General features: G+C 38.5%; 1 long non-coding RNA gene across 1 annotated transcript in view; it reads left to right on the forward strand.

The window, feature by feature from the left end:
* The first annotated feature begins 11,555 nt into the window (after nt 1-11,555).
* LOC311444363 overlaps nt 11,556-26,034 on the forward strand; it is a 40,104-nt gene continuing 25,625 nt past the window's right edge. The window contains exons 1-2 of the long non-coding RNA XR_014697847.1: nt 11,556-11,804; nt 11,927-11,987. This is a non-coding gene — a long non-coding RNA (uncharacterized lncRNA). The remainder of the gene's footprint in view (nt 11,805-11,926; nt 11,988-26,034) is intronic.

The raw sequence follows: 26,034 nt of genomic DNA on the forward strand, positions 1-26,034 counted from the left end.
GTCTAGTAAGGAGAAGTTATTGCTAAGCAGTCCTCTGTTTGGGTCATACTTTTTGGAAATTCAAATATAATTCTTCCAAAACAAGAGGCCTGTAATGTCCTTTTCTTTAGGCATATTCTTCTGAAGGTCGAGCTCAAGACAACAATTTTCAGCTTGTATTTGCGCTGATTCAAAGGAGAATTTGGAGTATCAGTTGCAAGCCCTGGGGCTCACACTCAGGAGAGCCTTAATAAAGGTTATCCCAGAGCACCTCCAAAGCAGTGGCCTGAAGTTGGCATGTTCCATGGAAGCTTTCAAAAACCTTGCTCTTCTCTTGTGGAGCAGGGTTCACGTTGTAAAACAGCTGCCTCACCCTGTAGTACAAGGTTTGTTACTATTATGTAAGATCAATTAACAGCTTAACAGCCAGTAACAAAGAGGAAATAAAAAAAAAAAAAAAGAAAGCTGCTTATGTACGTATCACAGTGTGTTAAACAATTTTTCAAGGAAAGGTTTTATTGCTGGGGTGACCTGCCACCTTGTAAGAAAAAGAAATTCCAAGAGAGGAAACATACGCTTAAGATTTCTGTTGTCAGTATTAATAAGACCACACATAGAGCAGTATCTTTGTAAGAGCAAGAAACAACAATATAGCTGCAAAGATGTTCATCTTCAAGGGTTTTCCCTTGTGTCTTCACGTTTCATATTCAATGACAATGTTTTTTGCAGTTATCTGGCTCTTGGAAAGGGTCTCCCTAATATCCAATTTACTATCATCATCTTTAGTCATGTTTATTATTTTATTTTATTTTATTTTATTGAAGGAAATGGACCTTCAAAAAACTAAAGTCACAGCAAATAACATTCTTTCTGGTTCCTTTTGGTGATAAAATAACAAGATTTGTTTTAAGCCTGATTTTCCAGACATCTGTATCTTTCACATGTGCCTCTGTGTGCTCACATGTACCGTTCTGTTAGAGGTTATACTGCATGAGTTCTCAGGACGTGAAAGAAAACCTCTTATTTATTTCTGCTTGCTTGCTAACCTTTTAAATCAGAAGAGATTGCTTAATGACAGCATCAGGCTTAAAAGCACTACTCATTCTGCTCCCACCAGTTTGACTCACGGCTGGACTTACTCAAACCTTTCAGGAAGACAGGAGGAGTTTCCTGGGGTATGTTGATCCCCAGCTTTTTTTAATGAAGATGTTAAAAGAAACAAAAGAGAACAAGATCTCTTGATGCTTTTGGTTTGTCTCGACCTGAGCTTTGGGGAGCAGCACAGTACCTTTGTGTTGTCTGAGCATGGTTTCTTCCAGAAGAGGCTGAGCGCAACATTTTCAGATGTATTTAAATGATTTAAAAACGTAACTGTGAAGGTCAGGCTATGCTGAAGAGCAGCTTATGCATGGTGCAGAATTAACTAGGCAAATATTAGACTAACAAGTTTGGGTACCAGCAGCAGCCTGGATGCAGCAGCAGTGATTAGAGCAGGCTGTGAAGCCCACAGACAAGGCAGGGTAAATCAGCTGCCTGCTGGGTTTCATGCTGCTGGAGCTCGACTGACCCCACTCCTGGAGCTAGGCATCGTATTTTCATGCATATCATTGGTGCCTCAGATAACCAACCTCCCTGGGAAACACCATTACGTGAAAATGCTCAGATAACCCTCAGGAAAATGGTGGAAAAGATCTTGGGAAGGGAGAGCCATTGCAGGAAAACAGCAGCAGAGGTGGTAGGTAAAGGTTTCTGGCATAAATCTGCCCCTGTCTTAAATACCCACACATATAACCCACACCATATACTTGTGAAAATACAGGCAGCTTACAAAATTGTTTCCTGTGTATCTCCATCATATTGCAAACACTTCTGTGATGTTGTACTGTCAATGCTTAAGGTAATGTTTTCAAGAGAATTTCCATCTTTGTGGTAGTTGCAGAAACTTCTACAGGCATTTGGTTTAAAGAATATAGGGTATGAAATATCTTCATGTAAGATGTTGCTGTTTCCTTTAGTGTTATTTAATTGCCTTTACTTAGTTTATCCCCATCTTTTTCTATTCTCATGCCTCAGGTCCAATTTCCATTATGTTTTCACTTCCTGTGAATTTAATTACAAGTTACATGTCTTGGAAATTTCCTTATAGAATGAGACTTTGTATTCCTCTCTTTGTCTTCTATTGTCTAAATAAAAACAATTAGTATGTGAAAATCAATCTTCTTTGATACTGAAACCTCATTTCAAACAAACATTTCACACGTACATAAGCTGTTAAAAACTATTCCATGCCCATAACTTTCATTGGTACTTATACAAGAAAAGGTTTTCTATTGTTTCATATTTGGACTCCTCTTTTTTTTTCATTCTCAGAGGGGTCTGCCATATGAGTAACATTACTAGTGTGCAAAAGGAACAGTTTATTTTTCCCTCCATCATTTTCCGTGTCAACTGTTAGACTTACAACAGCGAAATCCACATGGCAACTGGGTGCCGTTAATTTTTAAAGTCTGACCCTATGTCTTTTGCATCTAAATTCTACTGTCAGGTTTCATTGCAGGAATTCTTCAGGAAAATGTTCTGTTTTGTTATCTTTAAATCTCATTCCTTAGCTGTTTTTCTCTCTCTCTCTTTTTTTTTTTTTTTTCCCTTTGAGTTATGTTTTAAGCCTTGTGCTGCTGCTTCTTGCTCAAATGCAATAAAACAGGTTAAAAAATATAACTTTACCTACCAACACACTAATTTTATTTCCATCCATATTTCAAAAAAGCAAATTCATTTTCAGACAGAAAATATCTTGATGTAATTTTTTATTAAACTTTAGGTAATATGCTTTAGGCTTTGTCAGGGCTGCTGAAAAGACAAACCTATTCTGAAACATTAATCTTTACTCTTAATGTGCAAAATATTCTGTATTCATAAATTTCTAGACACTGATGAAAATTGGAGCAGGAAAAGGAAAGAAGAGTGAAGAGCAACATTTTTTAGGTTACCAGATAATGAAAGAGTATTCTTAAGTTTTATTGGAAGGTGGCTTCGATAGAAAGGGAATGTGCTGGACCTGCTGACACCTTGCTGCAGCAAGATTTCTTTTCCCAAGTAGCACATGTCCACCTCCAACACATGGGAGCAATTCCTAAGGTCCTCTCCCCTGGGGTTCAGTGCCAGTGCTCTCCTCCTTGCTGGATCTGGGGTAGTAAGTCTCTTGGAAGTGACCTGGACCTTCGAGGAGCTCACCAAGGATGGGGAGCAGTGATCACGGTGCTAGTCCTGCTGCTGGGGTGGGAACGGTGGCGTGGCACAAAGCTGGGGCACATCTGTAGCCCCTGTTCATCCTGAGTCTTCCAAGGGGCTGTTACAATAAGATGAGCATCTGTACAAAATAATAGAATAAATGTTTAGTCATCTTAAATATAAAAGTTGGTTTCTTCCCTCCTGTTATTCTCCCCACCATCAAAAAAAAAATAATAAATAAAATAAAAAATTATATTATTGTATTATTGTATTTCATTTTTATTTGTACTTTCTGAAGAGTAACGCATTTCCATGAAAAGGATTAAATCTCTCAAAGTTAGGTAATAAAACTGAAGCTGTAATGAAACACACTGGATATACAGGGAGATATTTCATTTAGGCAATGGAATAAAAATCTAGTTACGTTCCTGATCAGAATAATTCATGACCAAAATACCTCATCCTATTTTTAATTGTCCTTGTTTATCAAATAAAAGTTATAGATGGTTTGGCTAAATCATTGCCTGTCAAGCTGGGGTTGTGAATAGCTCGGGGAATCTCAAGGGACACTTCCAGGTTTTAGGACAATTCATTTATTTATTTGACTATACTAATAAAATATATATCCAGAGATTTACATTCTTATTTTACTATTTAAAATGTATGAACCATATAGAATTGACAGCAAGGAGAAGCAGGAAGGAGCTTGTGCAGAAGCCCTGTAAAATATTCCTTTTTCTTTCTAACAAGACTTGGGGAAAAAAATAAAAAGACTTTTCCTTAAAATTGTAGGGATGAATAGAATAGTTACATAATTGAGATCTATTCCTGCTTTTTGAAAAATATCTGAAGTGCTTGATTAAACTAAGAATCGAAACATCATGGCACATTTAATCTGATTTGCTAATAATGGTTGCTGTAAATACATTGTATTTAGTGACCTGACACGATATACTTGTTTGTACACTGAAACATGGGAAAGATACAGCTTGCACATTTCAGAGAAATGCTAAAATACAAAAGGAGAACCACAAAACAGTGCAGTGGAAAAGCTATTGTCGTTTATAATGTACTTTTCAAACCAGCATAGTTACATTCATCCTAAGAAAACGTTATTGCCTTAAACCAGGAAGGTTTGCACTAGAAAGGGGTGTTATTAGCTTGTTACCAAAACCCAAAGGTTTTGAATTTTTTTCCTTTGTCTGTGCTGAAAAAGACACTTTTATATCAGAAACAGTAACGGAAGATTTTAAAGATTTTATAGATTCCTCCCCTCCCCCCCCCCAATATTCTAGCAATTTTATGAACTCTTTAAGTAAGGTAACTGCATCTCCATATTCCTCAATGGTTATACCTCTCTGGCTGCCAAACAAACATAACTTTCCCAGATGTGCTCCAAGCATGGCTCTTGTAACTAGCAAAGCACATGGCTGAACAACCTGAGATTAGGTCAGATTTGCTTTGCAGCTGCTCCTTCCGCAGGAGGGTTCATTTCCCCTCACCTTTACTACAAGCACCATGCTTCCTTTTTCCATGGCTAGCTTTTTATTCATATTAGTGGGAAGCATTCCACAGTCACTCAGCCACCAGCCTAGTTTCCAAATCTCCTTGCCTGTTCCTACCAACAGCTGCAGTTCAAGTCCAAATTCACCACTCAGGTGAAATAGTTCAATGAGTAATTAGTTCAGTTATTCATTAGTGAATCAGTTCAATACATAATGAGAGAAGACATCCAGCAAACAGGGCCAAACAACTTAAGTCATCAGTTCTTTCATAGACACATAATTACTTCCTCAGATATCAGATCATGTATTTTCCTATTGATTATTCTATCATTTATTTATCAAAAGTATCTGAATTAGTTACTTATCTAAGCCAGGTATGTATATAAGCCCCAATCATCACCACGATATTTTATCTGATATCTTTCAATCTGTATGTTTCATCTCCATTGTCCTTTCCTTTCCTTTCCTTTCCTTTCCTTTCCTTTCCTTTCCTTTCCTTTCCTTTCCTTTCCTTTCCTTTCCTTTCCTTTCCTTTCCTTTCCTTTCCTTTCCTTTCCTTTCCTTTCCTTTCCTTTCCTTTCCTTTCCTTTCCTTTCCTTTCCTTTCCTTTCCTTTCCTTATTTATTTTATTTTAATTTTATTTTTTAAAAATCCTTTTATAAACTGAAGAGAACATGCTCCTTACTTTGCTAACTTATCCATCACATTTTCAAATGCTCTATCACTTTGGCTGCATAATTAGAATAATAAGACACTGTTCTTCCAGCCTGCATGGCATTGATTTAGCCTACAAATATAATCAATGTAGTCTTTCTCTGGCCTTAAACCCCACGAGTGAGTGTTACCTTTAATAAATTACATTTTACCTCAGCATACAGGGTCTCATGTAAAAGCCAAAGGAAGAAGGGAAATCTTACTCTATAACTCAAGCATCTTTGAAACAGAAACATTGTTCACTCTGCAAATATACAATAAAGAAATGTTATGTATATCTACTATCTATAGAGATATAAGAAAAAAAATCTTGGTATTTGGTGTGGCAGAGACCAATGCTTACCTGCACAAACATAATGATTTTAGTGAAGCTCCTACAGGGGGAAATTGTACCATTAACCTTGGCATGTGGACTATACTCATTTATATACTATACTCATGAATTTTTTCTATTCCTGCTCTTCCACAAGATACTTCTTTTGCGGCTGGACTGTTGCAAAAGATTTGTCATAAAATTTGAGAGCTGCTTCCATGTAGTTGTGGTGATGAGAGTACATTTGCTCTTCATTATCCAATACATCTTAAATTGCTTCCTGCTCTTGGTAGCACTGATGGACCATTGTTCACAACCCTATTGTTGTGTGTAAGCTGTCTGCTTGAATAGTGAGAAACTCACAATGGGACACTGAAGTTGTTCTCTTCCTAACTAAAAACAAAAAACCAAAACCAACAACAATAAAAAAACAAGCAGTACGAAGTAGCAGCAAAGATTTGAGCAGACTAATCATTTCAGATGCTAAACATCTTTGCCAAACATCTGTTTATCTCAGACTGTGAATGAAAGCAGGCGGAGGTTTGCACAAGAAATGGCTGTGCCACTGAGCAAGGAAAGCCAACACACCAAGGCAAAGCAAACACAAAGCTGCTGCCACTTGTCAAGCTGAATCAAGCCCATGCAATCTTATTTGTAAGCTTTTCCAAAGACGAGTTTGTCAGATGAACTGAAGTTAGTGATGACAGAGATGGAGGAACAATATCTGGTGAACATAAGGATGTATCCAAAATTAATAGGGTTAGGGACAGGAGTTCAGCAGGAGCAAAGAAGAGTTGTATTCCAACATAGTACTCTGTGAGAACAGAAAAATGCCCTTTTCATGTAATGCTAGGTATAAAAATATGAAAAGCAGAGAAAATCACTGAACAGCTACTGTTTCCTAATATCTACTGACTTCAAATGTTTAAGGGTCTTTTTCTGAATAAGGAATGTAAAATGATGTAAAATAAAATAAGTACAGGAGAGCAGTTGATTATGAGTGCAGTTTCACACACAAACAACAAGGATATCTGTAGCTTTCCACCTTCTGAAGTCATATGAATGACAAGATAAAAAAATGTTTTTAGTTTATTAATTCAGTTATCTTTTCTTTTTCTAAGGAGCTGAGCTTAGCAAAGAGGATAATAATTAGCCTTTAAAAATGGAAGCATTCAAAAACAGCAAAATAGAAACAAAAGTACAACACGATTGCCAAGACAAAGATAGTGAGAAAAAGACTATAAAAGAAAATGGGAATTCATGATGAAGAGGTTCACTGAGCTATCTCCAGCTCTATTATCAGTGGTGAACGATCAGTCAGATGCACTCTGTGGCATCTGTCATTGCAAATGGATTCCAAGGAGTTTTATAAAAACTACAGACTGCCTGCGTAACCAGACGGTGCCTTGGCTGACCTCAGCCTAGTTATATTGCTGGGGGCTATATAGCCAAATTAAACTCCCAAGGTTTAAGCTGAGGCTAACCAGCAGAGCCATTCCTGACCCTGGAGATGGATGAGACATTTTGTTATTTATGTCTGGGAGGTGGCCAAGTGCCAGAATAAGCTTTTTACAGCTGCTGTAGCCTCACCTCATTCATACAAAGGGTTTCAGATATTTCTGTGATGTTCAAGCAGTTCAGCTTGCTGTGCAGATGGTTTGCAACAGGCCAGAAAATCTGTTCTCCTCATGCAGTGCATTTGACTTTTCATTTAAGGTACTCAAAATCATGCATGCAATTGCCCTGGCCTAAAATTGCTTTCATTATTGCCTCAGCAGAATTTGCTTTCTGGTTACCACTGTAAGTTTCCAACCAAAAGTCAAAACCTTCCTTGAAAGGCAACATGCTTCCAGGAGAAATAGTACTTACTGGTCCTCAAACCCCAGAAAGCATGGAGGAGGCTGGAAGGGCTGGTTCCTCCCACCAGGGTTGCTCTTTTGGGGGTTTCTGGCGCCCTGGGCAGGTTGGGCTCCTGCACCCCAGCTATTGGTCCCTATATTTGAAGACCTCCAAATGTCCCTTTCATTATCCTATGATCTTTTTATTTTTACTTCCTCAGCCCTACTTATAGAAAGATTGTCACGGAAATGCTCCAAAAGTGAAGTCAGCAATGTTAAAAATGCACAGCAGCACTGCAAGTATTTCAGCTCAGAAGGATTATCTCATGGCCACATGCGATAACTCTGAACAAAAGCTTCGTTGACATCTTTGTCATCTCCACAGGCATCAGAAGCTCAAGAGATTAAGAAAATTTAGTCAAAGTTTTCTAGATTTTAAACTCAGAACTTTAAAAGACTTGGAGATTTAGGTAGCCACTGGTAAGCTCAAATGGTCACCTGAAAATAAAGACAGGTTCACGAGTTCCCATATTTCTTACAGAACTTGGTTATGTGGTTGCTGATGCCTATAAAATGCTAAGTAAATGAAATCTTCCTCCTGCACTATTTGGGACTGTGGGTTTTTACCTATATTCTGGTGATTCTTTGAAATCTCTCTTCTAATTCTGATGGCATGCAAGCAGTAAATCAGCAGGAACATATCTATTGTCACCTAGATGTGGCCTAGAGCCACAATATAGCAGTTCATGCCTTTTTTTATGAAGCTTTTAGCAGTCTGTAAGTTAAATCAGAAAAAGCTGAGGATCACTAATTTCAAACCTCTGACAAATTTATGAGACACAAACTCACTAAGTAAAGCTGCATATCAAGAAAAGGCAAAAGCCTTGTTCCAGATTTGGACAAGTCAGTAAAACACTCAGAACTGGCAGAGCCAGACCTGCTTGGCTAGCTGTCCTACCCTGTCATGCCAGCTCCGGGCCCTTTCTGTTAGCTAAATATCTTCTACCTCCTCTTATAATTAATTCTGGATTTTAAACTCTGTCCAAACAATACAAATAGTCATAATCCATGCTTCTCCAACTGCAAAGTGTACACAAGATGAGCTGTTTAGCCAGCGGAATGGAGGAAAAAAAAAAAAAAAGCCACACAAAAAATGGTGTTTTATTTTCTACAACATCCATCCAGGTTTCAATGTGCAGCAGAGAAGGTGACTTTCAGATTCCAGGAAAAATATTTGAACACCTCAAAGTGACTCTGTATCTCTTTCTTCACTGCAAACTCCAAGTTAGAGCCTATGATAACTTAGAATTAAGCTAACCTCCACAGGGGTGCTGACGGTAGACGCCTAGCTGTATTTCTCTAGGGAATTTTTAGAAAGTCAGTTGCATTGTGCTAACCCAGGGCACAGTGCTGTGCAGACAGGATGCTTTCTTCTTCCCACCTGCAATGTTTTAACAAACTAGGAGGAAGACAGATGGAAGGACAACTTCCCTGGGTTATTGTTTATCTCACAGAAAGATAATGCTGCAGTTTGTCATCCTTGCTTACTACTGCCTTTGCATCGTGAGCTCCATCTCCTGAACACTTCCCTGCTCTTACAATAACTGGAACAGTGAGCAGCAGCTCCCCTCTCCCTGGACTTAGCTTTTTCCCCTGAATTTCCCAAATAACATTTCCTTTGTCCACCATTTCCTGCAAGAAGTATTTGGTTGGAAATGCTATAAGCTAAAGGGACGAGGGAAGCACCATCAAAGGAGAAAGAAAAGAGAAAACAGAAATGATGACCAACTTGCTGTGTTCCATGAGAGCCCACCTCTGAGGGAAAATGAACACCAGCTCCTGAGATACCTCCAGTGTGCAGGGACAGCTGGGTACACTGATGTAGGAAGGAGCGATCTTGGCAGGGCCAGTGGAAACCTCCAAGCAGCAGAGCCATCAGCCATGCTGAGCAGCCTGAGCAATACCTGGGACTACTGCTCCGCTTGTGCAGCACGTGGCTGGACTCTCAGTGCCAAGAAATTAAAAACCAATCAGCTTTATTGGCCTGTCTCTGCCAGGACAATTAGCACTCATTTCTGACAGCATATGCCCATGCACTGTGCTGGCTCACAGGAGCGCATCCCTCCTAGCCCGGGCTGCTGCTCCACTCGCTCCGGGCACAGCAGCAGAGGTGGCTGCTGCTCCTTGGAACCCTCTTAGGCCCCCTATTTCTGCAAAACCATAGCAGCAATGAGCTGAGAGGTAGCTGCAGCATCCTTCATCCTTGTGGAGGAAGGGTAAAACACCCTGGTCATTAGTTCCCCTTGGATCTGTAAAACCAGAAGCATTAAAATGCTTGTCTCCTTCAGCCGAGAAACACATTTCAAATGGAGTGATGCACATTTGAGAGAAAGATGTAGAAGATCCCTGTTTGCAGGCTGCAAGAGGTTTCCCTGATGCCTTAATTAAGTGTGTATATTTGGGAGCGCTAAATAAGTAAATTAAAGCTTAGATATTAGCTCTTTGAGAGGAGCTGTGTTTTTATATCTTGATTTTGCATTTATAATTACATAGATCACATCAAAACAACATGTATTTAAATCAGACTCTACTTCTAAATATACCTAACCTCTACACATAAAAATTCCCAGCAGGTGCCTTGTTAAACAATAAGGAACATAGGAGGCAGATTGCTGTTATGAAGCCTTCGGTGAAAACTAACTCTAATTGTGTGCTTGCATTTCTTTATCACTTGTAATAGTAAATCTCTGTGGTACAAAAGAGACTTTTACACTTCAAGCTAGAAGGCTAAGTAGTGTGATTTCAAGATACCATCTGCCTTAGTATTTAGGCCCTAAAAGCTCAAAGTATTAATATTTAATTCTGTGAGCACCGTAGTGTCTTCGAGAATATAAGCCTAGTCCCAGATTTCAAATAGCATTTTTTTTCTTTCCTTTCCACGCACCAAATTTAAATGAAAACAAAACAAAACAACCACTATCCAGGATGAAATATCTGCCCTCCCCTGCTCTCCAGTCTCCCCCCCAAAACCACACAAAATACAATAAGCATGTTGGACACAATCTAAATATTATCTATGGAAAAGATAATTCTCTGATATTAATAAGTCTTTTATTTAAAGATTTTAAAATTTAAATTTAAATCTAAAAGCCTTTCTATTTAGCTTCAGTTTTCTTTCTCCTTTTACCAGAGCATTTAACAAATCTGGTAGGAATTTTCAAATGCAGATGCTAGCTCTGTTTTCAAGTAGAGTCTGACAAATACATGAACCTCTGAATCCTTAGCTGGCCCGCACCATAATTTGATTAGTAGCCTGAAGCAACACAGGTACTTGCACTGGTTTGTAAATAGCTTGTGGATTTTTCTTGAAATACAAGTTCTGCTTTTTCATTCCTCCATACCTGAACAACTCAACTGTTACAGTAAAAAAGGCTGAACAACAAAACATTTTAGTCTTGCTAACATGCAGACAACTTAAAATTAATTTCTTTTAAATAATGACAACATATATATTTTCTGAAATAAGCTAAACTGTCAATCCCTGCAAAAGTTAGAACAATAAATAAGAAGACAGCTGCCTTTTATTCCCCTAATCAGTTACAGCCATGTACAAAAAGACATTCCTACCCTCCCAAATCACATAAAAAATCCTTTAACTAGCCACAATGCCTTTTAGATCAGGAAATCAGGTCTGAAATTTGAAGTGAGGCCTGTGGCCTCTTGGGAAATGTAGTTTAGCAAGGGGGCACCCATCTTGTTGCAGGCTTCTTCTCATCACTAAGGAAATTAAAGGAGATATTTTTACTAAGAGTTTACTTTTATTTACTGTTTAATCCTGCATGGCAGGTCTTTAAGCAGTATCTTTTTAGATGTGACTTGACCGAGCCCTTTTCTAATTGAAAAGAAAATTTGAATTCCTAGGGAGGAGATTATGGGTAATCTGCTGCTTTAAAAAGGCATGAGCAAGCACTTTTTTGGTTTAATTTAATAGGGGTTGCATGGTGAGCTCTTGAGAGAAAGAAAAAGTGCTGATGGCATTGAGGTTAGAAAAGTGGATGTTTTTATCATATCAGAGAGTATAGATAGAGTCCTTTGGCAGGGTCTTCTTTGAGCTGGGCACCCTAGATGTAAGAAATCCAGACAAGAACAGATTTTGGCCAAAGCAGAGGGAGTAGAATAACCTCTAGCAAAGTTTGAACAAATGCTGCTCAGGAGAGTGAGGAGGTAATTAAAACAAACAAACAAACAAACAAAAAAAAAAAAAAAAAAAAAAAGAAAAAAAAAAAAAGAAAAAAAAACACTTTTCAAGCTATTCTGTATGTTTTCTGAACCTTTTTTTTTAACAGGTCCTAAGCATTTGATCTGCAAATGTTTTCTCTATAGCTACACAATTCCCTTAGAGAAAAGGTAAGTTTTGGAGCTGTGGTTGATCTTCTTTAGGTGACCTTGCTCTGACCTTCACTTATCCATTTCAAAAGTCCATTTATCAGCCCTTGTTGCTGAAGCACAAGGGGTACCCATGTTTCTGCCTTACCTGAAAATACCTAGGGTGTCTTTGGTGTTAATAAGGTCTCATTAATTTCTCAGCTAACCTCAATTATCTACAGAGGCAGAAGATTAGCACCTTTAGAAACAGAGTGTGGGGGTGTTTCCTTTGCTCAGGAATTTGACTGTATTGACTCTGCTGAAGTACAATTAAGCATGAGAAATCTTGTTTGATCAACATCCCTTCCATTTTGAGGTGCAAAGAGGTTTGAACTCTGTATTATGCGACAGACAACTTAACTGGTTTCCCTTCATTCCAGTTTAAATGCAATGATGGTCTAGGCAGAGCCTTGAGTAGGTGTAATGGAAAAAGACCTCTCACTTGCTTCTCTCCATATTGGCCCAAGATACTACAGGGTTAAAGGCAAAAAAAAAAAAAAAGTGTCATCAAGGTATGTGTGTGCCTGAAGTAGGGATGCAGGCAGTCTCCACGATGTCTGCTCTTGCCTCCATGGTTCAATTCAATTTTTAAGCAAGAAAGTCCCAAAGCTCTATACATCTCATTTCTTTTTCCTCAGTCTTTTTTCAGCTTTTAATTGTTGCTGAATGGGGAAAAAGAGCATGGGTATGGGGCACACAAATCAAATGGTTGTCCTAATTCTACCCCCTCCTTGCAGCACCTTCTGGGAGGCTGAACGAACAGCCCCACCTGGTAGTCTCATTTATTAGAAAACATTAATGAGTGTGTTCAATCTCAAGTGAAGACCCTGTTGTGCATAGGTCAGCTGCATTTGAAACCTAAGGAGACTCAGGGAACTGTTTTACTGCAGGATATTAATTAATTTTATCGAAAGCAGCAGCAGTTTAAAAACATAACAAAAATACTTTTTCTATGGCTGTTCTGTTAAGCATACAAACTCTCAGCTAGTGACTGTGAGGAAGGGAGGAGAGCAAAAAGATAACTGCTTGATTGTAAAAGAAGGAAAAGTATTACCATGGGCATTTAACAACTTATTATAATAGCCAATGATATCATCTTGATTTCACAGTGAAACTCAATTTTAAGTGTCAGCAAAACATTCTTAAACTGCTGAGCAGATGTCAGCTGCGTATCTGCCATGTCAGTGATCAGGAAAGATGTTTTTCATGAGCAGTGGCAGAGTCATTGCAAGGAGTGTTATTCTTTTCATATACTTTGTGATGAATTTGAAGGGTTGCAAGGCTTAAAAAATAATTCCTAATCTCCGCAAGTCATGGATTCTGTCCATTTATGTGATTTTATACAGAATGTTTTCTGCAGCTATTAAGAGGCAAGTGAAAATCCTAGAAGAAGCTAGGATAAGGGGCTTTTGGAGAACATTTTAGGAAGGGCTGGTATTTCAGTTCATTATTTTCAAACTAACTTCTCCTGCTGCAAATCTTTAGAGTCTTTGTAGAGTCTGGGTAAATTCCTAAACTATTCCATAAAGTACTTGCTCAGCCTTTTTTAAAGTGAATTCAGTTCTGCACCTGAGCATCCTGTTTCGGCTTCCTCTTGGCTGTGCTGTGACTGGAGTTTTTACTGACACACAGTTCTTGAAAGCACAGCTTAAATCCTGTGTGAATAATGATACTAGAAAGGAGTTTCGCCCACCTCACTATTGCTAGTTGTATATTGCTGCTGGAAGCTAGGTAAGGCTGTGAAGCATCTAGAATAAGATGGGTGGTGCGTGATGAAGGATATTGTTTCTACTACAAACTGGGGAGGGGGGAAAGAGCGAGAATTAAAATTGAGAGTATGAAGCACTGATCAGACTAACTGCCCACTACCACATGACTGAACTTGAGTATACTGTGCACAGTTACAAATCACATAAAATCTGCTGTTTTCAAACTAGATTTCCAGGCTTTCAATATTTGGCCAGTCAGATTTTTTCTGTGCTTAATTTTCCCTGAAGTAGGGGACTTGCAAAGCATCCTCACATCTTCCTTGTAGCTATTTTTCCAGTGTTCAGTGCTGGAATAGTTCCACTACTTCCACTAGGGTTAGATACATTAAAGCTCTAAAAATTTGTTGATCCTCAAGTGAGTGAGGATGGGGCCATGAGTTCTTCTGTGATACATCTTGTTTCAGCTCTTGATTCTGCCTTGAACTTTGAAGCCTGTGAACCTTGCTATAAATCTGCTCTCTATGGACCAAGTTAGATACTGCTTCCCATGTTTAAAATAAGAATACCTGAGGTTTGAATGAATAGTGCAGGTGCTTAACTGGGCAGTGAGATCCCAGCAAACATGGACAAACACAGGCTAAATTTTTCAAAGGAGCTCAAAACTCCACATACACCCTGTGCTCAGAAAATCTGTCCAGTATTTTAAGTATTGCTAGCCTTTTCTGTGCCTGTGAGATTCTACTCTTTTTTTCAGTACATGCTTGCAGTGCTGTTTTGTGGGATTTCAAAGCACAAAGTTTTTAACTTCAGCTTATCCAGGAGTTCGCAATGTGCAGCAGAGGTTGCAGCCCCTAGACACTGAAGCAGACAGATCATTTTTAGCTGTGCTTTGCCAATGTCTCATCAGGATCAGTAGTTTAACTGCAAAAGATTTCTCAGTATTTTAAGACTAGATTAAATTGTTCCCATTTTAAGGTTAAGAGTAGTGCTTCCTTCATTTTTCAAATTTAGGTTTTCACCCTGGAGAATACAAACTAAATGGCAAAATGCTGATTCTCAATTCCAGTGCAATAAACAAAGAGCACTAGGTAGAGCAGCACCAAGTACAACATGACAGCATCCACAATGAGGGGAGAAAAGAATTCTCTGATATTTCATTAGCTATAAATAATGTAGATGAATATTTGGATGGGAAGAGATGAAACTAGGTGATTTATTCCTCTTTTTTCCCAAGAGGATAGATTTATGGTGACTGCTGTGAAAGGATCTGTAAGTGGCTGGGCATGTCAAATGGAGGTCAAGATGGATAGTGGAGGAGTGCAGTCACCTGTGGTATTATTTTCTGGCCACGACTGGATGAGGAGGTAGAATGAATATGTGGTTCTACTGAAACCTGCCTTTACATCTGAGTTGCCATTTTACACGGCAGCCAGGGGCCTGCTTCACAGAGGCCATCAGCAATGACATCCTTGTTCTTCTGATCTCTTTGGACAGAAGATACATGTTTTGCACATGAATTGGATGCTGGTTTGAGCATCTTCACCACAGGGTGTGCTTCGAGCAGGGCTTCTTGAAGTGGGAGTAGCCATTACCCATTCATCAGCCTGATTTTTGTTCATGGAAACGAGCAGGAGATGTAAATTCAATCTCACTTCCTGAAATTCAGCTCTCTAGAGGTGCTCCCCCAGTCCCAGCATCAGAAGAAATCCAAGAGCACCAGTTCTCCAGCCTTGTCTTGCAGTTGCCACTGTCTAAAAACGTCCTGCAGTGCCCGGGAAAACACTTCCTACTGTTAACCTTTTCCCTGCTATTTATCAAGCTTTGCTGGCCATAGAGTTCAGAACAATGCATTGCATAATATCAGACAACTTTCTGTAATGTTTGCTGCTTTTGGAAACTGCTTCCTCAGTAAGAATGAATCAAAAACATACTAATTTGTCTTGCAGCTCCTTGCTTGGCTTTGAGTTTTTTCTTGCAGTTGCAGAATCTCAGACTGGCTAAGTAGTTTTCTTTGCCAAATGAACGTGGAGTCCAGTCCTTCCTGAGTCTGCTCACACAGAATATAAGTGCCAGGACATGAGAGAGTAGCCCTCTTGCACTCTGGAAATGAAAGTACACCTGTGCCAGCCTCTTGCTAGACTGGACCACTGTCAAGAGATTAGCAAGCACTAACATCTCTCACTTCAATATTTTATAGATAATTCGCATCTCCAAGAGGTATGTTGCATCACCTAGTTCATGGCTCCATTTCCGTAACAGCAAGTAACTGTAGTTCTTACTTCTTATTATCAAATCAGAATGACCTCCTTTCAACCCCTGCCATGGGCCAGGACACTTCCCAATAGATTAGGTTGCCCAGGGCCCAATCCAGACTTAAGCACTTCAGGGATGGGGCATCCAGTTTCTGTGGCTTTAATGCTTAGCTTCTTCTGCCCCACCAGTACCACCAGTATGTTGATTTTTTTTTTTTTTTTTTAACACCTAGTTAGCAATTTATTTTATCTAACAGCTTTCTCAGCTCTTATGCTTTAAACAAACTTTTACCTTTTGATGAGTCCTTTAGAATAAAATACTGCCATTACTACTGGACTTCTTGCAATTTTTCCTCACACAGTAGGAAACTAGTTGGATGTTTCTGAACAAGACACTGGAGCAGATCACCTAACTAATGGACTAGCACTGATTTTATTCCAATTGCCCAAATTTAGTGAGTTTTGAGGTAACTGGACATGTCGCTCTGAGCTTCTGCATGCTGCTGGACATAACTAATACTGAGAGCCCTACAGCTTTCTCTGCTGATGAAAGAAGGGCTGGAAGGGATGTCAGGAAAGTAATACAAGCCCATCTTCCTGCTCTGAAGCAGAAACTGCTCCTCCTGAGCAATTTCTGCTCGATGTTGGTCTAATCAGTACTTATAAAGCTCTAAAAGAGTGATTTTTACAAACTTCCTAGCTAGCCTATGCCAGCAGTTTCACTTGTAGTCATTAAATAATTAGTACGCTTGCTTTAATTTGAATGAATCAGGCTTTCTTTCATCCAGTGATTCTTTCTGTGCCTCTGATATGTTGGATAATCATTTACCACTTGATATCTTCTTCTGAATATATTTATGCATTGTAGCCAAGCCACTTCTGGGTAACCTAAATAGATTTTGATAAGCTAAACAGTCTTTTTGCTGATGCTGATCCTACAGATTAGATCTGAATTATATTGGTATCATTCTGATCAGCCCATGAGAAAGAAAAGACAAATTTTTTCTTTTTTTTTTTTTTTTTTTTTTTCCAAAGACAGAGTCAAATGTGGCATTGAACATTCAGTCACTGCTATATCAACCAATATTCTGGGGACATAACGTTTTCTAGGCTTTTTATAGCTGCCTTTAAAATACTACTACTAATAAACAACCTCTACCTTTTTGTTTTGGCCTGAGATTGGTAAAAGAGTTGTTTTTACTTGACCCTAATGGCATATCCTACCCAGCTCAGCTGACAAGTTATTTCATGGCAGAACACTTTTTATTCTTAAACACACCATGAAAAGAACATGACTTCAGACACTTTCTTAGTCAGACTTATGTGTCTATATAGCATAGGTCCACGTCTTCCTGGCACACTAGAAGGGTGATCTGTCATGGCATCATTTTTGAATAACTACATAAGTTAGACAGTCTTTCAAGGTTTTCCATTTGAAATGCCTGAAATCTGATTTTGCAAATTTGTTGCATTGCAACTCTGGTTGCAAAGGTAATCTCTTGTGAAGCATGTGTAATGTCTCATGAAATTTGTGTATAACTGAATAAATACCTTATGCTTTTCTTAGAAGGAAAATATATGCATTTTTTAAATCACTACTGATTGTGTTAATTTGAGTTTGTAAAGGGAAAGGGGAGAATTACAGTACTTATTTCAAACTTAAATTTTCATTTTCCCCTTTGCATAACCATCAGATTATTATCATCAGTATTATGAGAAATGAAGTGAATAGAATGTTTGCAACAGAGACCCACCCTGAATATTTTATGATTAAAAGATGTCCTAAAACAAAAGAAATTACTTCCATGGGGTGATGTATTTCAATAGTTTTAAATAATTGTAGTTACTAGTGACACTGCTGTTGATTGCTGTAATGGGTCAGCATTCAATTTACACTAACACTGAAAAAATAAGCTTCAATTATAACTCCAATCTGCAACCCACTTCAATTAATTGAAATATTTCCCTCGACTTGAGTGGACTTTACTGTGCAAACAAGCTCTATCCTAATCACCTAGGAACTATCACTGCTGAGCTCTGCAGGCTGAGGCAGAGCTTTTCTTGCACTAGTTTTTTTCTAGTTTTAGTGCTAGTTTTTAGTGCTAGTTTTTTTCTAGTGCTAGTTTTCTTGCACTGTTTTTTTCTTTTTGTTGCGGTTCCTGTCCAAGGCATTGTCTGGGCTGTTCACAGAATGGGGTATAGACCCAAAATGCAGGCCACAATAGGGTCTGCAGTACTGAAGACTCAGGGGACTGATGCAGCCAGTGTGCTCATTTCTCCCAAACACAAAACATCTTGTACGTTCTTCAGCTGGCCATTTGTGTAGTAGCATTTCATTCTAGTGGTAGTGACATTATTGAGAGAGAGATGAGTTAGAAATGACTCCAGAGATCATTAAAATCTCCATGGAAGAGGAAAGAAAGAAGACTTATTTGGCAAGCTAGAATTGCTCAGCACCAGGCAAATCGCATGAACTGAATAAAAAGAAATGTGCCAGGGTGAATTCTCGAGTAGACCACCAAGTAAACTCTTTGGCCAGAAACATAAGATCTTCACTAAACTGTCCTATTCCTGTTTTCTCTGCGCTCCTAATACATATACTTATTGTATGCTCAAATGCTATACACCACTCTTTAAATTTCATGCTAATGGAAAAATCTGTTTTATATTGTTGTTAGGGTGCGTGTAACTTCAGCTAAATGCTGGGAAAGTGCAGGAAATCAATAGGGTTCTATTTTGCATAAAATTAGCAGTGTGGAATTTAAGTGACTGCCTTCTGTACACAATTTAATTATGGGAAGCATGACCCCCTTTGAAACTGAGCCCAGGAAATGCGTTTCTCTGCAAATGAACAGGCATTCTATTATAGTGTAATGCACTGGAAAAGACTCCAATAAAATCGACTCTCACCCTAATTTCTGGTTTCTTAGAGTAGTTCCTGTAAGTGAGGAGCACTGGAAATCCTCTTCCAGTAAACTTTGGATCGAATATCGAATACAGTACCCTCGGGATATTCTTCTTCTCCATATTGTACCATCCCCTCACAATCATTCAAAGGAACTGGCAGTTTTGCTTTGCTTTGCAGAATTCTTGTGTTCTTTATAGGAAAAAAAATGAAGAAAACATACCTGTGTGGTCAGGAGAAAATGTCATTAACTGTAATATTGTTTTAGTTTACTTCTGTTATTCTATTAGAGAAATGAATGCTCCACTGTTCAAGTAAATTTCCAGATTCAAATAAGGAATCATGATTTAGTTAACATAATCTATTCTCTGTCTGTATCTTGCTCCTTTGTTTTTCAAGGACTCCATCAGGGCTTGGAGGACTTCATGGTTTTGTTGTTTGCTTTTATCTTTTTGGAATCTATAACTCTTTATTCAGTACTTTCTTTTAAGAATTAGTAACTTTTAGTTCTCTTTTTTTCCCCCATTCTTTCTTTTTGCATACTGAACCCGTCATTATATACGACTGATGTGCATGCATTTCAGTTATCCATGAAATCAAAGAGCTATTGAAGTCAAAAAAGGAAAATTCCATCACAGAAGATGGTTAATCTTGATCTTTATTATATTGAAGGCACATGCTTCATGGGTTGCTTTTAAACGTTCCCATGAATGGTGGTGGAGGCTCTGCCTCTCCCCAGCTTTTAGATCTACTAATACAGCCCCAGATGTTGTTAACACCTTTCTATTGTGCTTTCCTGAAATAATGTGGGATGTAAAATAATATGTATGGTAATAACTGGTATCCTAGCCTGAAAATCATGGTGACTATAGCATGCTGTGTTCATTTCAGGACCTAAGAGCACCTGAGTTGCATATTTTAGGTGATGATACTGGTTAGAGGCTTCTGACAAGAACAGCCTTTGTCCAAATGAAAGAAAGATGTAGATGAAGCTCTTATGATCCAGTGAAATCACAATGCAGAAAATGTCTCCTTTTAGTGATGTGATTAAAGCTCAAAATATTCTAGAGATTTGCAAATGAAGAACAACAAAAACAAATGACTACTCATTTCTAGCTGAATTGTCAAATCCCTTGGGTTTACAGAAGCAGAGTGCAAATTTCTGACACACTCTCTTCCTCTCTATCTTCCTCTTTCTTTTTTTTTTTTTTTTTTTCTTTCTAAATTTTCTGAAATAGAAAAGGCAGAGGCATCAGAAGCATATGACAACCTTTACAATATATGTTTAGACTACATCTTTTGGAGCACTTTGGCTAAACCTGGACAAAAACACATTTTCTCTGAGGGAGTGAAATTATGAGTTAAGTGAAAGAATTTGGATCAATACAAGATGAATGTTTGGTTTGGACTTTTTTTTTTTTTTTTTTTTTCCTCCTAAAAGAAATAAATCAGAGCTCACAGAATGACTGGCTGGTACATGAGAAGAAATAAGCTTAAGATTCTAGGATTCAAGGGACTGTCTTCAGTTCCCTGCTGTGATTTTACCCTTTTGAAAAAGTCTAACCCTCAGCATCTATGGGCTTGGGCTTCTCTTTTGCCAAGTGTCAACAGCAATTTCCAGGGTGTGGCAAGGATGTATACATTGTGGATTCTGGCATTTTTAGCTTTTAGGGAAGCTGGAGGTAAAGAAGGTAACAGATACTCAATCCCTTCAGTGATGTGTTCATGCACTCTTCCTACTTACCCCGCCCTTCATTAACTGTCTTGCACTTTCTGTGCTTTAGTGCCCCTCTAATTTTATTTTCTCTCTGTGCAAGAAGCAGATATGCTGTGAAGAAACATGGTTGTTTTTCATATGAGGCTCTAGCTGCCATACTAATACAGCCATTTTAAAAGTGTTATCTACCCAGCAAAAGCAGGAGTGCTTTTCAGTGAGACTTCAAACAGCATCATAAACTGTTTTTCTCACAACGAGACCTCTTCTACCTTTTGAAACTTTTGCTAAGGATTTTCTTCATTTGTATTTCCAGATGTCCTTGAAGGAAAAGGAGGGAGGGAATGATTTGCTGTAGCAAACTGTTTAGAATAAACTCTTCAAAATTTTCTGCAAATGCTTGAATTAGCTACCTCAAAGGAACCTCCCACAACAAGAAATCTTTATTCTTTGTCCTCTCTTCTCCTTTGCCAATAAGGAGGAGGGAAAGGAAAAAGGCAGTATAAAACCCTAATTTTCTTTCTCAAATGTATAGGGCCCAACAGGATTGCCAGAAGTCTTTAAGTGTCTGAGCCTTTTGATATTTAGAAACTCTCATCACAAAAAATAAACTAAACTAAACTAAACTAAAATAAAATAAAATTTTTGACATTAACAGCTAACAGATACAAATAAAAATATTCAAAATAATAAGTGCATAGAAGCTATGAAGCTTCAGAAATACCCCTCCATAGCTCTGAGGGCTCTGGAAACCTTTGGAGGAAGAGGGTTTTTTTTCTGTTTCTTGCAGCTGCTAGGAATGAGATTATGGATTACAGACTAGCACTGCATTAAGATGGTATTTCTTCAGGTTTGTGATTCAGGAGTGAAAATGAAATAATCAGAGGTAATATACTGAGAAAGAGGAGCTAAAGCTTTTATTGTTTGGTGTAATAGCACTTAGTGCCAGAAAGTTACTCGTCCTTATTGGGAATTAAGAACAAACCTATGCCATTCTTCTGCATTTCATGGTGTAAAAGCAATGATGTTTATTTGGATAGAGCAAATAAAAACATGAGACCTCAGACTAGGTGCTGGAGAAAGGAAACCATTTTCTTTTGCAAAGCAACTTTGCTTCCAGCTACTGTAAGAAGGTTTTACAGAGAGGTGCCAGTCCTGTGGTGTAGATCAAACAGAACAACTGTGCAAAGTCCACTGCTGGCTCCCCTCACTCCCCTATGCTTGGTGGCTGGGAACCTGTTCTGTATACCCCCTTTTCTGATGTGTTTTTTGTTTGGCTGGGGGGGAGATTGGATTGTCCAGTGATTGGAGAAAAATGTGAGTGTGTTTACCTGCATTTCAGTCGCATGACATCTGTGTTTCCTGTTGCTCAATGAGAGGGTAGAGCTGTTCATTACCAGCTTTGCAGTCTGCTTATATCAGAATTTCATTTACTATTGGCTTGACACTTTGAAATTGTACTATGTATGAATTTTGGAGATTTACTCCTTATGGGAAGCTATGATTAGGGAGGGCATTTTAGAATATAAGATGCATCAGAAAAATATTGTTGTTCTGGAGGCACAGGAGAAGTGTTCCATTTTCAAACCTGGTGTGATATAGGATGACAGTATAATAAGAGCCCTTCTTTGTATGATTTCATTGTGAGCTCTCAGAAAACACATTTCATTTCCCAAACCTCTCAAAAGCTCTGCAAACACCTGTCACTGGAGAATAGGCCAGCTTAGTTCTGCTGCCGTTATCCCAGCCTCGGAGGGTGCTTAGCAGAAGAACAGAACACATTGCTATCCATCTCCCCTCCACTGGATAGCAGCTTTGCTCAGTTAATTATTTTTGGTACAGCTGCCCCAGAGAATGCTTTAACTATGAGTTTTTATCCAGCTGCGACAGGATAACAAACAAAGAAATAAATAAAAGTCAGAAACAGTGAATCTGAAGGAGCTGACTTGTGAAAGAACTCTTCTAACTGTGTTCACTGCTGACATGTTTCCTCGGTTTTATGGCTAAGTGTGTGTCTAGTGACTGTAGAAAGGCTTGATTTGCGTTTTCCCAAAGGTCTCTTACAATGCCTATTGCACCTCATCATCCCTTGGCTCTTGCAGCTTGTAGAAAACAGCTTCTACAAGAAATGCTCAGGGTTTCGAGAAATGGCTCTTGCAGCAGACACTTGCCAAAAAACGCATTGGAAAGAGTCACTTGCTGTGTACAAATAAAGCCAGTGGATTAGGGCTTGTATCCCTCTTCAGCAAATATCCCTGGGTATGAAATCAGGTTAAATCCAGTTTAGCCTCCAAGATGTATTCCTGGATGACATAGCCCATAAGGATGGCATGTAACTAATAAATTAGCTGCAACAAGAATAGTAGATCCTAATGTTTGTGCTTGTTTGCCAGTGGTAGGTAGATATCTTTTTAGATATCTGCAGTGGGAAATGGGTATATTAGTGAATGCAAATTGAGAGGTCTGCAGATTTTACATATTATTTTGCAAAATAATTTAAAATAGTGTATCATTGGGAAGTAAGCAGTTGGTAATTGTTAAACTGTTAGAATAAGATTACTGCTATAGGAGAGATGGAAAATGCACTGTTCTAAGTATGTATCTGGAAGCTTTTGCTTGTTTTCTAATCCTTGGTAATGAGAGAGAAAAACAAAACAAACATCTACTATGAATTACCAAGGAATTGACACTGATTCTTGGTTTTCCTCAAAATGCACGCTGCATGTTGATCTTTTGTTCATTGCAGGCATTATTTGTATATTCAACGGTCTGTTATTGACCTGTAATTGCCATGCTTCTGGTTAACAAAGAGAGGCAAGAGGTGTTTCTTGCATCAAAACCTTGCTTGGTTAGATGCTGAAGATGGCTCCCAAATTTGTTCAGACCTCCAAATTGGAAAGGCTCTTCTCCTTGCTGAAAGGTGATGAATTTGAGTCCCTGATTATGTTCTGTATCATTCTAGCCCATGAGACAAGATTTCTAAAATAGTTTCAGGAGATCAATGACTGCACAGGAGGAAAGAGATACTGGCTCCATGGGAAGGTAGGAGATAAATGGAGAAGGTAGGAGTAAGTGCAGAAGGTAGGTGTGAGGCCACATGGTTAATTTGCTTGAGCTAATTGATTTCTTAAGATACATTTCAGCTTGTAGAAGGATTTAAATGAGAGAAGGCACTACACAAGGTGACTTAAGATATGGCCTTGAAACAGATGGAGAAATGCAGAGACTGAAAAGTGGAATGGGAAGGAGGAGGTGGCAGATTACATTGCCGTTAGTTCAGACTCTGTCTCCCCAGGAGAGAGGATGTGTGCATGTAATCCAATAATCCACGTGTCTTGCTTGTATGTCTCCATGAATAATGCACTAAAAATAGGAGTCTGCTATAGCCTTCACTTTGAGAGTTTAGTTCTTAATTCCTATGTAGAGGTCCACAGGTTCAGTTCTGGGGACCAATCATTCAGACATGTCACCAGCATCTGCGAGAAGACAGACGCAGTGTTTGGAGGAATGTTTTCATTCTCCCTTTTCCCTTTTCTCTCCAAGAGATTTTTATTTATTTATTTATTTATTTATTTATTTAAATCTGAATTAAAGTGTTGTTTAAAATATTTAATGCTAACTTTGGCAGATTTAAGGCTTTGCTTTACTTGAGAGTCCATGTCAAAAGATGCTTTGGTGGTGTTTTTATAACAGCTCTATCATTAAAGTGAAGTTTTGCTGACAAATTGTTTGCTGCACGTCTGTGAAGTCTAATAGGTGTGTTTTTCCTTCTTTACCTGGGAGATTCCTGTCTGTGCAGAGCACTGACAAATAGCTGTTATGAGCAAGACCCTGTATTTATACTTTTTGCTTCAAAATGTGCCCTCTCCATCTCCTCTCAGTCCTGCAGTTGGAGCTAATAGGAAGGAAAAACATTTTTTCCCTCTCAGTGTTCCAGGCCATCAAACTTATATTGATCAGAACAACACTTTCAGTTTTTATCCTAGACGTTTGATAATTCCCTGTGGGTTTAACCCCAATTCCAAATTGCCATACAGCAATAGAGAGCAGCAGCATTTTCTCAGACCTATTCCCTAATCTGCTCCAACCTCACCCCCCAAACCCCGACCCTGATCTTTATTGATGTGAGAGTATGATATTTCACTGTCATCTCAAATGGAGATGATTAAGTCTCTCAATCTTTAGTCTAAAGGAACTGATATGAACTACCCTGACAGGACAATGTCTTCCCTCTTCATCTCTCTTTCATTTCTAAAGATGCCTGAAATGAGCTGATAAATGGGATTTCAGAAGCTGGGAGAAGCCAGTCAGCAAAGTCTGTCATGAATCTCAAAGGTTGCAAAGATGCTGACTCCTGGCAAAGTTTTACAGACCTTGGATGACTAAGCAAGCTTCATTAACTCAGATTTGACTAATTGCTCATTTAAGAAAAACAAATAGAAACATAGAGAAGCTTGGAGCCAACGAGCCAAACACTGTGAGCATGATATTGTGAAAATCAATCTTGTAAGCTTGTTTTGAGGCATGCATGTGACCCTTTGCTGCTGTTCTTGTCTTTCTTCCTACTGCTTTCATGTGAATACTGAAGGCTGGCATATTGGACATTATTTTTTGCAGCAATTCTTTTGTTATCCACTGATTGCGTGCTGTTTCACCTTTCTTCACTGTCATATTTTGACCATTTCAGTAAAAAAGAATGCAACAGAAAAATCTCATACCCCACTGTGAGCAATACCTCATTGGAGTTTGCAAATAATCTGAAGGCTGAAAATCAGGCAGTCAGTGTAATCTCACTGCGGTCTAATTTTCTATTTGCTGCTTATCCTCCATCACTAGCATAAATCCTCCATGTGTTTTTTTTTCTCACCTCTCATTTTTACTGTCCCTAATTTTCTTCTAGCCTGTATTATTAGCCTAGCAATTTCCAGAAGACTTGAATCTAGGTTTAATTCAGTCACTGACTTGACCAGAAGTATTGCTTATTTTACGCTTCCCTTCCTGCCATTCTTTGTCTTGGAAATTTAGTTTGTAGGTTTAGTGGGGCTGGGCATTTGTTATCATTCTCTGTTCACAGTTTTTATAGCATCCTTTGCTGAGGCCCTCATTCTGCCCACAACCTTAAAGTACTACAGTAATACACCTCACAGAATAATAAATAAATAAATAAATAATCCTATGGGTTACTTAATGAATGAAAAACAACAAATTCACTGTAGTTACATTTAGCAAATGAGCAAGTGATGGAAAAAATGAAAAAGAAAAATAGGAGGCTATATTCATCTGGTAATTTATTCACGATGAGTAATTTGACATTGTCTCACACACCAGCTTGACTGTCAGGAGCGCTCAGATGGTTTTCTAATGAACTTGTTTGAAAGGTGCTTTATTTAAAGAAAGGCAATTCTTCATGGGCAAGCATCACTTTGCAAGGGGAAAATAAACATGACAC

This window comes from Aythya ferina, assembly GCF_964211825.1.
Source record: "Aythya ferina genome assembly, chromosome: 14".
Taxonomy (NCBI): Eukaryota; Metazoa; Chordata; class Aves; order Anseriformes; family Anatidae; genus Aythya; species Aythya ferina.